Source organism: Taudactylus pleione, unplaced genomic scaffold (genome assembly GCF_031769625.1).
Source record: "Taudactylus pleione unplaced genomic scaffold, aTauple2 ptg000201l, whole genome shotgun sequence".
NCBI lineage: Eukaryota > Metazoa > Chordata > Amphibia > Anura > Myobatrachidae > Taudactylus > Taudactylus pleione.
This window is the reverse complement of record NW_028284603.1, coordinates 49542277-49554330: the sequence shown is the minus strand read 5'-3', so window position 1 is coordinate 49554330 and position 12054 is coordinate 49542277. Positions and strand designations below refer to the sequence as shown.

The window sequence follows — 12054 nt, the reverse complement described above, 5'->3', positions numbered from 1 at the left end:
ACTTAAGAGTCTTTGAGATGCCCAGATGTTCTGAATCCCTGCTGGAATGGAAGTCTGATAAAACTGCTCCTCTGAATTTTTCAGCGACAAAGAGCAATTCTGCAGGTTTATCTGGAGGGGCCTTTGACTGGAAAGACTGAAGACTCTCTGCCAGATTTTGTGCCAAGCCAACATGAATCCGAGAGCGAGGATCCAGGCTGGAAGAAAATAACATAGTTAAAGTGGGTGAAGAATAAAGCCCAGCGCGCCTGCCTTGAGTTCAGTCTTTTTGCAGCTTCAATATAGGACAAATTCTTATTTAGAATTTGATAATTGGCCCCAATCCATCCAGTGTCTCCAATTCTTGAAAGCCCACTCGATGGCCAGCAGCTTGCAATTATCGTCATCATAGTTCATCTCGGCAGAAGAGGACTTTAAAAAAAAGTAGGCACATGGATGTAGTTTGTTGTCCTGGGGATCCTTCTGAGATAAAATAGCCCCTACTCCAACCTCAGAGGCATCCACCTCCACAAAAAATGGACTCTCTGGATTAGGGTGACAAAGAACGAGAGCGTGGGTGAAAGCAATCCTCAGGTCATCAAAAGCCTGGATAAACTGTGCAGGGCAGTTAGCTGTGTCCGCTCCCTTCCTGGCTAATTCCACTATTGGCACCACGATAGTCGAGAAAGACGACTTGATGGACCTATAGTAATTGGCGAATCCGAGGAAGCATTGGATTGCTTTAAGTGTCGTTGGTCGGATCCAATTCAAGATTCGCTGCACTTTACTGGGATCCATAGAAAATCCACTGGAGGTGATGATATATCCCAAAAAGGAGTCCTTTCTTACTTCGAAATCACATTTTTCGCATTTTGCATAGAGGTAGTTTTCACGGAGTTTCTATAGTACCATGATATCACGACAAAGTTGATCTAATGACTGGGAATAGATCAAAATGTCATCTAGGTATACTACAACAAAATTTTTCAGAAACTTGCGGGGGACATCATTAATAAGGTCTTGCAAGATGGCTGGGGCATTGGCAGGTCCAAAAGGCATTACCAAATACTCAGAATGTCCCGAAAGAGTATTACACTCCATATACTACTTGTCACCCTCCTTGATGGGGATCAAATTATAAGCTTCCCGTATGTAAATTTTAGAGACGGTATTGCCTCTCGCAGCTGGTCAAACAGGACAGAGATCAAAGGTAACGGATAGGAGTTTTTGATAGGGACCTTGTTCAGACCCTGTAATCTATACAAGGCCACAGCGACCCAACTTTCTTCTCAACGAAGAAGAATCCTGCTTCAACAGGAGACTTTGATGGATGCATAAAGCCTTTGGCCAGACTCTCCTGGATATTTTCCTCCATAGCTTTGCTCTCTGAAATGGAAAGAGCATAGAGTCTTCCCTTATGGAGCTTATCGCTGAGGACCTGCACAATCATAAGGCCGGTGTAAAGAGAGTGTATCGGCCTTTTTCTTGGAAAACACATCCAAAAAATAATGGTAAGGGACTGGCAATTCCAGGAGAGCTGACTGTGGAGAAGTTGCACTGCCTGTAAAGGAAGGGTGAGATACCTTGAATTACATTCGGAGCCTCATTGGAGGATCTCACCGGATTTCCAGTCCAAGACAGGATTATGGATCCTGATGCAATCCAAGGACTATGGAAGCCAAGGGGCAATATAAGAGGTCAAAGGAGATGACTTCTGAATGTAACTTACCCACAGATAGCCGGATGGATGGTGTCTGAAGCTTAACACTACCGTAGGATGGAGGACTGCCATCAAGCCCAGAGATGGAAATAGGCTGTGCTAGGATTTCAGATGGAACTCCCTAGGTCTTGAAATAGGAGATGTCCATGAAATTCTTCGGCTGCTCCAGAAAAGTGGTTGTTGTAAACTCTCTTTCAGAAACTTGTATCAAAGTAGGCACTAAAATGGAATTTTTGGGAAAAACAGTTGCTAGGCCAAGATGAAGTTCTCCCTGCTGCTCTAGGCCTTGATGGGCAGGAATTAGCAGCATGACCTTTTCCTCCACAATAGAGGCAGATGCGCAGGGTCTGCCTCCTGAGTTTTTCCTCTGCAGACAAGCGGAACGGCCCAACCTGCACGGTTTTCACGTGCTTTGCTGTGGAATCAAACACTTACAACTAAGGGGGCAAGGCTGGTAAGTCCTTCTCCACACTTCGCTCTCATACTGCGGTCAATGCGGATGGCGAGCTGCATTAAACCGTCCAGGGTCTCAGGTGCTGGATACTGGACTAGCGCCTTGGACCTGTCTTTTATTCCAAAAGGCCGAGATGGAATTGGCTATGGAGAGCAGGATCATTCCATCCGCTGTCTATGGCCCAACTCGGTGCAGTAGTCCTCTGCAGCTTTCTGCCCTTGCTTTAGAGATCGTAGGTGTGCCTCGGCTGAGGCTGCTGTATTCGGATTGTCTGAGCAGGCCGAGGGTGTCAAAATAGGCATTGACTGACTGTAAAGTTGAGTGGTCTGAGGATCACCATGGAGAAGGGATAGGACTAGACCTACACGCTGAGATTCGGTACCAGATGAAAGGAGGCATAGCCGAAAGCACAATTTACAGCTCTCCCAGAAATTCATGAAAGCAGTATGGTCCCCCGAGAAGCGATCTGGGAGGTTCACCTTGGGCTCTCTCACAGTGGCTTCGGCGACAGATGTTGTACGAGCCTCCTCAACATGCGAGAACAATTCCTGAACTTTCTGGGTGAGAGCTTGAATCTGCATGGCCAAAACTTGAGCTGGATTCATGCTTGCATCCATGACAGGCGCGGAGTCTGGCTGGTGATAATGTTGCAGTCTCCTAGGAATCACCGTGTAAGACCCCTACAATCACTCTGGTGAGGTATTCTGCCAATAACAGCCACCCGCTGTTTCCTTAGAGCTGGTCTCGCTCACTGGTACTTAGGTGGCCACCTGGTCTTATTACAGTAAGGGCTTACACAGTGAAACCGATGACCACAAGATGTTATGCGGCTGATGATGATTCAGATGGCCAGTTATGGCTTTGGTGGCAGAAGGCATCTTTGAGAGCTAAGGTGCAGCTTTGAGAGCCGGGGTGTGGCACTAGAGACGTGATGCGGCTTTGGTAGCCGAGGTGCAGCTTTGAGAGCCGGGGTGCGGCACTAGTGACGAGATGTGGCCTTGAGGGCTGAGGTGTGGCCTTGAGTGCCAAGATGCAGCTTTGAGATCCGAGGTGCGACACTATGCAGAAGTGAGGCCTTGAGGACAAGGTGTGGCCTTAAGGGCTGAGATGCGGCACTGGTGCCAAGATGCGGCCTTGAGGGCCAAGGAGCGGCACTGGTGCCAAGATGACCTGGAAGCAGACGGAGGGTGCTAGGTGGTAATGCCGCAGACAGAGATAAGAGGTGATCACTGCTTGCTATAAACGTCCCTTACAGCTTGACCACTGCTCTGGATGGTAATAGTGATTGGACTGTAGATGGTAGCAGGTATTACAGCAAAGACAAAGCACAGACAAGCAAGAGCTCGACTGGCAGGAACTGGGCACACACGTGGGGATACGGTATCATGGCAAGATGGCACTGAACCTGCTGAGCTATAAAAGATAATGCACAATTGGCGTGCAAAGCAGAAGGTAAGCTGTTTAGCCAGCAGGTGAGGCAAAACATGTCAGCCAGCATTCCCAGGAGTACAAGCACAAGCCCGGCATTTAGATCCCACCGCAGGCGCTGTCCCAGTTCGGCATCTAGGTTGCCCAGCAACAGAGGGAGTAGTCTGGAGCTGCGACCGGAGAACAGGTCGTCCCGGAATAGGAGGGGTAGCTGGGATGTGAGAGAGTGCCGAGCCGTGATGGCAGCTTGTGACAATCTTATAGTGCTGAAGCCAATGACGATGTTCAGGAAGATAGTGAGGAACTGACATTTGACACAGTCAACACCTTGTTGACACAGACTGGACCTGCAGCAGAGACTGTTCTGGATATGATGTGTACAAGTTCCAGCAGTTTTGACCAAGATCTGCAAATTTATTTAACGTGTGACTCCATTACTAGTCACAGATAGGATTAAAATATGTCATTACCATCCAACACTGTGTGTAGTAATGGCCAATGACTTCTCCACTTCCAGTAGAAATAGCATATCCACTATAGCTGAGAATCCAGAGCTTATGTTACCAGAGTACCAGCCTGGATCATTGAGCCGGGAACCCACACTGGACGAATCGCTATTGTGCTCGTCACCTCAGCATTCTCTGTAGAATAGGGCAGTTGAGAGAGTCACAAGAGCAACTTTAATTTCCATGCCTAAGCGCCTTCCATACAGAGACAGAGCAGAGAGGTTTCAGCTGACGCTAGGGAGCTGCCTACCGCTGTTACAGCTGGAAAGGAAGAAATGTGTGCCTGGGCTTCTTCAAGCACTTTAGACCATAATGAGCAACAACTACATCAGTGTGCTGAAGGCCATTTATGGACATTTGACTGGCTCGGAGAGAAAGTGGATTCTCCAGCTAAGAATGACAGGAACATTGTCCCTGTGTAAAGTTGAGGCAAGGAGCACATTTGACTTGGATACAAACATTGGGTGTTCAGCAGAGGCAGAGCAAACTCAGTGCTGAGCGCAACTTTACTCGCTTAATATGCAAACAAACCGCTGTAAACTGTTAACCAGGGGCGCCGAGAGGGGGGGCGGGTACTAATTACCCGGGCCTGGGCTTGCTAGACGAGTGGGGCAGGGGCTGGGCTGCACTGGGAGACTGCTCGCGGCTGCTAAGAAGCAGCCACAGCAGTCTCATATGCCTGTGGGGGGAGCGATCAAGCTGATCGCGCCCCCCCCTGGTTATGCGCCGGGCTGACAGGGCTCACTGCACCCCCCACGCCAGTGCACAGCGGCGATGCAAAACTTATTTTTTTCTTTTTACCTAAAGGGGCGTGGCCACGCCTCACACTATTAGGCCACATCCCCTTTTTACCCGGCCCGACGCGGCTCTTGGCGGGCCTGCTGTTAACAACTATCTCAGAGGAGGCCTATCTCGTAGGATGCAGCATATGCTCTATGCACAACTACCTGTTCATTGCAGGAAGCCTCTGAAAGACCAAAGAGGGCTCAGTTGTTCCAATACATTCATGTGCTATAACCCTCTTACTGGCATCTGGAGCAGACTTGCACCAATAATAAAAGCAAGGTGCCACCTGAAGCTCATCCCGCTTGATGGCTGGAAAAGGAGGAATAGTAGGAAAGGGCCAAGAGATACGATCCAAGGTCAGACACCTGGACCCTTGTGGCTCCCCTTCCTAATGACTAATTTCCAGTAGCACATGAAGCTGCCCGTCTGTGAGGGAAAGATTTACATCACAGGGGGTGATTTATATTACCGCCTCTTCAATTACAAACCCAGAAGTGACAGGTGGAAAGAATGTCCTTATAAAGCCTGCTAGGGACGCTCCTGTGACATGGTTGCAGTTGGCCGCACCCTATACAGATTTGACAAAGACAAGGACAGCATCAATATTATTCGGTACAATCTCCACCAAGAAGTGGTCACAATACAACAACTTTCACAGGTAGCAAGGTTCCGTTTAGAAGCGCTGCACTGGATGACAACATATACTGCATAAACAGCGAGGCAGCTGTCCCCGTCCCGGTTGTAGACTACCCTTGCTTCACTGGTTTACACCTGCGCAGGGCAGTTACAGAAACATCTATATAAATGATTGAAGGACTTTTTACACTTTATTGTCTTCAATAAAACAAGTGCAAAAATTTGCGCTATGTGTAAACATCAAATTCATTCGTGGTTATTTCTTTTATTATTCATCATTCTGGGTTTATTGGTACATAGAATGGTGTGTTTGGAAAAATAACAATACTGTGCCTCCTGTGTCAGCAGGTGGGTCAGTGCCTGAATAGGTGTCGATATCATTTGAAGGAGCTGAGATGGTCTCCTTGCCTAGAAAGTAAAACAAATGCAAGATATATGGTCTAAATTTACTAAGAGGCACTTTTCAAAGTCGCTGCGTCTTCAGTGGTTTCGCCCAGTGGATTTAAAGTGGAAATCATTTTACATACAAAACCAGGCGTGTTTTGAATTTAGTATTATTGTCCTTTTAAATTCAGCAGCCAAAACCACCACAGACGCAGTGACTTTGAAAAGAGCCGCTTAGTAACTTTAGCCCATAGATTACAAATACCAAAAGCATCCCAATAAACAATGTATATTTGCTCATCCACTCGGTTGAAGCCATTGAAGATAGTGCTACTGTATCCGATAGCATCATTCCAATTAGTGATCAAGTTTGCACTGGCTCATGTCTGCAGAGGTGGGTAATAAATATGTTTACTGACCATAGGGCTAATTACAGTAAGTACATAAAACAGACCTGAGTGCCTTACCAAATCACTTACAGAAATGCTCACTTAGTATTTTTAGAGTACATGAAATAAGGCTGCCAGATAGAAATATTTTTGCGCCTAAAATGCAATAAAGACATTTTGGGCCTAATACAGAGGCCACCGCTAATACCTGCTCGGCTGCAAGTTTTCATGCAGTGCAACTGCAAATTTATGCTAAAGCCGCAGCCGATGGACTTCGTACAGAGACGCACTCATTTCTAATCTAGCGTTTTGCGTGAAATAACACCGGCGGTCGCACATCTGTCGCATCATCGCAAATTAGAACAACCCAATACTCAAAATGTCCATCTAAACATGGCCACCAAAATCTTCCAACCCGACATCTCCGCTCTGCACAAGATCTGCATCTCTCATCCCCGCGCATTACTTGTTCCCATGCATGGTTACAGGACTATTTTCGGGCTGCACCCACCCTGTGGAATGCCCTCCCACACACAATAAGACTTTCCACTAGTTTCCAAACATTCAATCATTCTCTGAAAACTCACCTCTTCAAACAAGCTTATCAGATTCCAGGACCGCCCACCTAACCTTTTATAGCTCCCTATCTAACTCTCTTCTTATAGTAAACACCTATAACATCTTCTCTTTCTTCAATTTAACATCTTCCTAACCCTAGGCCAACTTTCCAGTGTGATTGGATTATACAGCCCACCAAGAATATCTGCAATCGGGCTGGACCAATTTGCAATATGTAGCACCTCTCCTTGTGTATCAACACCTATTTCCCTATAGATTGTAAGCTTGCGAGTAGGGCCCTCTTACCCTTATGTATGTCATGTATGTATGTCTTTTACAACCCAGTATAATGTTAATTCAAATTGTAAAGCGCTACGGAATTTGCTGCGCTATATAAGAAACTGTTAATAAATAAATAATAATAAATTGATGGTAACCATTGATGAAGACTCCTCCGATGGCTATCCCTACTCTGTCGTCACCTGCTTATAGAATGCAGGATAGAGGATTCCTGACTCAGCAGAGTGCTGCCACCTACTTCTTTATGATTTCCTTTATTTGATTGGAACAAACATTGAATTTTGAGATAAAAGACAAATTGAAATGAAATTCTGACTTCTCCTTTTTGTTTTTACGTTCTTTGGACAAAATATTACATCTATCTGTAGCATCATTTAATATGCTCTCTGGATAGCCCTGTTCTCGTAGGGCTACAGTGAGATCCTTTGATTGTTCAAGAAAATCACTTGTGTCTGTACAATTGCGTTTAATTCTCAGATATAGTCCCTTGGGGATGTTGCTTCTCCATTTTAGATGATGACAACTGGAATAGTTCAAATAATTATTACAATCCACTTCTTTCTTATATGTTTTAGTACAAATATGATTATCCCTGATCGAGAGGGCAATGTCCAAGAAATTAGTTTGTGTGGGGTGAACAGTATGTGTGAAAGAAAGACCAAAAGTGTTGGAATTAAGATATGAAACAAAAGAAGAAGCTGATTCTAAATCCCCATCCCAAATAATAAACAAATCATCTATATATCTGCCATAAAGCACCAAGTTCACCCCGAATGGAACCCCCACACATGTTGCTCTTCAAGGAGTCCCATGTAGAGGTTCGCAAAACTCGGGGCGAACTTGGTTCCCATGGCAGTCCCATGTGTCTGTAAATAATACTGTGAGTCAAAAGTAAAATAGTTATGTGTTAAAATGAATTTAATAGAATCCAATATGAAATCCCGACGTCTCTCCCCCAGGTCCAAATCAAGACTCATGAAGTGGCGACTGGCTCTCACCCCACTGTCATGTGGAATGTTCATATATAATGACTCCACATCGCAGGTCATCAACACGTAGCCCTCTCACATCACCCACTAGTTGTAAAAAGTGGGTGGTGTCTCTGATATAGGACCTGAGGGCGAGAATGTGCATCTGTAGAAAAGAATCCACAAATGCAGACAAGTTAGTAGTGAGGGACCCAACACCAGAAATAATAGGACGACCAGGAGGTGAAGAAAGTGATTTGTGTATTTTAGGTAAATGATAATAAGTGGGGATAACTGGGTAGGGGGCAAAAATTTAATTAAATTCATCCTTTGAAATGGCCCCCTCGATCAGGGCCTCATTCAAAAGTGCCTTAAATTCCTCTAAATAATTTTTAGTTGGATCTGAGGGGAGTTTTTTATAGAATTTCAAATCATCCAATAGTCCATGAGCTTTTTTGCAATAATCTATTGTGTCTTGGATGACTGTCCCTCCCCCCTTATCCACTGCCTTAATGATAAAGGACTTATCATTTTTTAAAGTTATGAGTGCTTTTCTCTCATTGATGTTTAAATTATCCAATCTCAAATTCCTGTTATTATTTTTTTCACACAGTTTTCTTAAATCATCTAAAGTTGATGTATAAAAGGATTCTATACTGGCACTTTTAAATTGGGTAGGGTAGAATTCAGATTTTTTTCTGAATGTCTTTATCGAATGTGGATTAGTTATATCTTAGATATTTTTCCAATTCGTTGTCTTCTACATTATTTTCAGCTGATGGTTCTTCTAAGTTTGGAGAGCATTTTCATCCTCCACATTTAATGTCACTGGTGTCCCTATAATCTCTCTCTTGTTGAGTGATTTATTAAGGAAATATGTTTTCCTACATAGATCTCTAGTATATTTATTTAGTGCTACAAAGAGATCGAAGAGATTTGGGTTTGAAGCTGGGGCATATTTAAGGCCTTAAGCAAGTATAGACTTTTCGTGTTCTGTTAATATGCGGGAAGAGAGGTTATAAATACCTTTATTTCTTATCTTAGTTTTAAATTTTCTAATCAATTTCTTTCGGCCTACTCTGCAGCCCCTGTGTCTTCCTATCTTGCCCTTTTGGATGAGTGGGTGCTAAGGACCTCGTATCTGTTTAGATATTTGTCTGGGTCTCGTCCTAAAAAACGATTACTTCGTAGTAAGTCATCTTTCTCATCTTCTCTAGCTTTTCTAATCCTTTGTTTTGGTCTAGCTCCTTCAAAATCATACTGATCATCAAAATTATTAGATTTTTTTCTATACGGACTCCTTGATCTCCTGGGGGGTAAAGAAATAATCTCTCTGCTAACTTTCGATGTTTTCTCATTATTAGTTATCAATATTTGTGAATAATTCTTATGTTCTCTATAGGAATCTTTTCTATCTTTTGGATAATTCCATTGTGATTCAAATTTGTTAGATCTCCATTTCGCTTCAGGTAATTGGATCTTCCTATTATTTGTTCTCCCTTGATTATTATCATAATCCCTACTGTCTCTAGCAAGTTTTTTGTTTTTATTTGAGACTAAGAATTTTTCATGATCTTCAATTTTCTTATTTAATACTAAATCTCTCTCTTTAAATTCTCTATCATTTTCAAATTTTTTTAAAGAATCCTGTATTTTATCAATCTCTTGTGCTAGCGTATCAATTTTTTGTTTCCTATATAGAATCAATAATTTAATCAGTGAAAATGAACAATCGTCCAGAATTTTGTTCCATTTCTTAGTCATTTCTGAATGATTCTGAAACGAACATGTTTTAAATATGCGCAAGCCCCTGGGAATCATTTCGCTTTCCAAATATTTAGTAAGCATTATTTGATCCCACCAATGCCTTGTTTCTGCTTTTAAAAGGGTCTCTAAGTTATTAAACAAACTATGCATACCTTTGTTCACATTTTCATCATTCGGCATATGTAAAACATTTGTACTATCAAGCAATAATTTTCTTCTTAATACTCTGTCAGATTTAGTATTAAATGACGCCATCTCTGTCTCTTAACAATAAAACACAGGAAATTGAATATTTCCTATACTTCAAAAAGCGATAAAAAGCTGCCCAGAAATATATCAGAAAATATATAGAAATTACAACAACCACACCCGGACCCTAAAGATAAACAATAATGATAACAAATATCTGTATGAAAAAGATATAATAAAGCTGCTTCCCAATTGTCAGAAAGAGGCAAAACGTCATTTTTCATGGACAAACATCATCATTCCTGGACAGCAATGATGATGTTTGTCCATGAAAAATGACGTTTTGCCTCTTTCTGAGTCCTGTTTTTTGCTGGGAAAAATCCGACCTCGGTGTGGAAATACATACTAATCCGAACCTGCTCATCTCTAATTAAAACCAGAGGAGATGCAGACTTGAAGTCAGCCAGTCACAGAACCTGTGTAATTCATGAGTGTCCCGGTTTAAAGGGGTAGTATGGGAAGCCTAGATAATCTGGAATCTGCGATCAGCAGTGCATTTGCAAGCACTGATCAGCCACTGAATATCTGAAAATAGATTCTGTAGCATTAGCCCATACTAGCCAATCTGGGCAGTTCCTTTTTTAAAATCTCAGTGGTATTGGCCAAGTGACAAAATGATTTATAATAACCAATAAGCCCAAAGTTAGTATTTGTTTTTTTATTTCATTTCTAGGCCACAGTTTTATTACTTTTATTTTGTCTACCTGAGGCTTAACCTGACCTTGTCTCACTACATAGCCCAAATATTTGGCTTCCATCATAGCTACTCTACTCTGGTTGGCTCTTTTTATTGTAACAAGGTGACCACCTTCCAGTTACAATTTTAGATTACATGGAAAAGAGAAAAAAAAGAAAGAAAACTCCCTGGTCACTACACAATGACCTATTAAAGCAGTCCCCAAATACAGGGACTAGTAGAACTACTTTTTTTTTTTTCAATTGTAATAATAGTGGTTCTCAAACTCAGTCCTGGGGACCCCACACAGTTCACTTTTTGCAGACAGGGGTGTATCTACCCATTGGCCAGGATGGCACTCGCCAGGGGCGCCGGCCAAGGGGGGGCGCCTCCCGGCAGTGCCACCAGCAGCCAATGGGTGAACTACCCCGCTAGTCCCCCAGTGTAGGGCAGAGCGCATTGAGTAGCGGTCTGCCCTACATAGTTTACAAACACACATTTGTTATAGCAGCCAGCCAATGAGAGTCAGACAGACTCTCATTGGCTGCTGCGTCCACGGAGGGAGCCGGCTGGAGCTCACTCATGAGCTCCGTCTTCCGGCTCTCCCCGCAGCGAGTGATGGGAGAGACATCAAGACGTCTCTCCCATCCCATAGAGCGGGCCCGGAGTGGACAGCGGCGGTCTTCGGCAGGAGCGGAGATCAGGTAAGTTGCTTTTTTTTTTCCTGGCACAGCACAGTGGCGGAGTGTGGCTACTAGGAGGCACTGTATAGGAGGTGGCCGCTACTGGGGGCACGTTATGGGGGGGGTGGACGCTACTGGGGGCACTGTATTGTGGGGGCATGTTATGGGGGGATGGACGCTACTGGGGGCACTATTGTTGGGGCCGCTCTGGGGGCATGTTATGGGGGAGATGGACGCTACTGGGGGCACTGTATAAGGGGGACTACTACTGGGGGCAATGCATAAGGGGGACTACTACTGGGGGCACTGTATAGAGGGGACTACTACTGGAGGCACTGCATAGGGGGGACTACTACTGGGGGGCACTTCCTGAGATTATGGGGGGAGGGGAGTGCCAGTTCATTACCTTGCCAGGGGCGCTCGGATCCCTAGATACACCCGTTTGCAGGTCACCCAGCAGGTGCACATGTGTATTTCATTACTCACCGACACATTTTAAAAGATCCACAGGTGGAGCTAATTATTTCACTTGTGATTCTGTGAGAGACCTGGAAAACATGCACTGTTTGGG

The 12054-nt window shown here is 44.1% G+C and overlaps 1 pseudogene; it reads left to right on the top strand.

Moving 5' to 3' along the window:
* Positions 1 to 3820: 3820 nt before the first annotated feature.
* Positions 3821 to 5677, top strand: LOC148518380 (kelch domain-containing protein 7B-like; annotated as a pseudogene).
* Positions 5678 to 12054: the final 6377 nt, after the last annotated feature.